Consider the following 828-nt stretch of genomic DNA (forward strand, 5'->3'; position numbering starts at 1 on the left):
GTAATAGTGAATCACACTATTTGTGTAAATAGCCACATATTTCTTTTTTGGGGGGGTCTTTTTAAAATTTAAATTCAATTAATTAACATATAGTGTATTATTAGTTTCAGAGGTAGAGGTCAGTGATTCATCAGTCTTACATAATACCCAATGCTCATTACATCACATGCCTTCCTTCATGCCCAACACCCAGTTACCCCACCCCCCCCACGCCCCTCCCCTCCAGCAACCCTCAGTTCGTTTCCTAATATTAAGAGTCTCTTATGGTTTGTCTCCCTCTCTGGTTTCGTCTTGTTTTATTTTTCCTGGGCTTGTTTCTTTTAATAACTAGAATCCTGCTGCATGTATTGTTCTTTGATGTGCTTGTTGGAGATGTTCTCAGCCTAGCACACTCCTTTTATCCATTATCCATTCCACAGAATTAAAAATATGGAACGCTTCATGAATTTGCATGTCATCCTTGAGTAGGGGCCATGCTCATTGTCTCTGTGCCGTTCCAATTTTGGTATCTGTGCTGCCGAAGTGAGCACAGTCATATATTCCTTTTTCTGGGGAGAGCCGATTACTTCCAACCAATCTTAAAGGTGTCTGAGACTTCAAACAATGCTACGAATCACTGACTTAGCAATTTCAAGCCTAGATGAGCAGCAGCATAATAGTAGCATTGAAGGAAAAAGGGGTCCCAGGGAAAGAAGGAAAGGTGGGGTTGGCTGCAAGAGTAGACATGATCACGTCCCTCTGTGATCTACTGCTTTGACGAGGACGCTGTAGGTGGATCTTCCAGCCGGCACTAGAGATGGAGAACCCAGCCCTCCAGAGACCATATGC

At 43.1% G+C, this 828-nt stretch overlaps 1 non-coding gene across 1 annotated transcript; it reads right to left on the reverse strand.

Moving 5' to 3' along the window:
- Positions 1-423: 423 nt before the first annotated feature.
- Positions 424-530, reverse strand: LOC114214038 (U6 spliceosomal RNA). The gene has a single exon (XR_003610313.1). It is a non-coding gene; the product is annotated as a U6 spliceosomal RNA (small nuclear RNA).
- Positions 531-828: the final 298 nt, after the last annotated feature.

This window comes from Eumetopias jubatus, unplaced genomic scaffold (assembly GCF_037043125.1).
Source record: "Eumetopias jubatus isolate StellerSeaLion01/CBP00866 unplaced genomic scaffold, mEumJub1_p1.0 scaffold_10, whole genome shotgun sequence".
In the NCBI taxonomy this organism is placed as follows: Eukaryota; Metazoa; Chordata; class Mammalia; order Carnivora; family Otariidae; genus Eumetopias; species Eumetopias jubatus.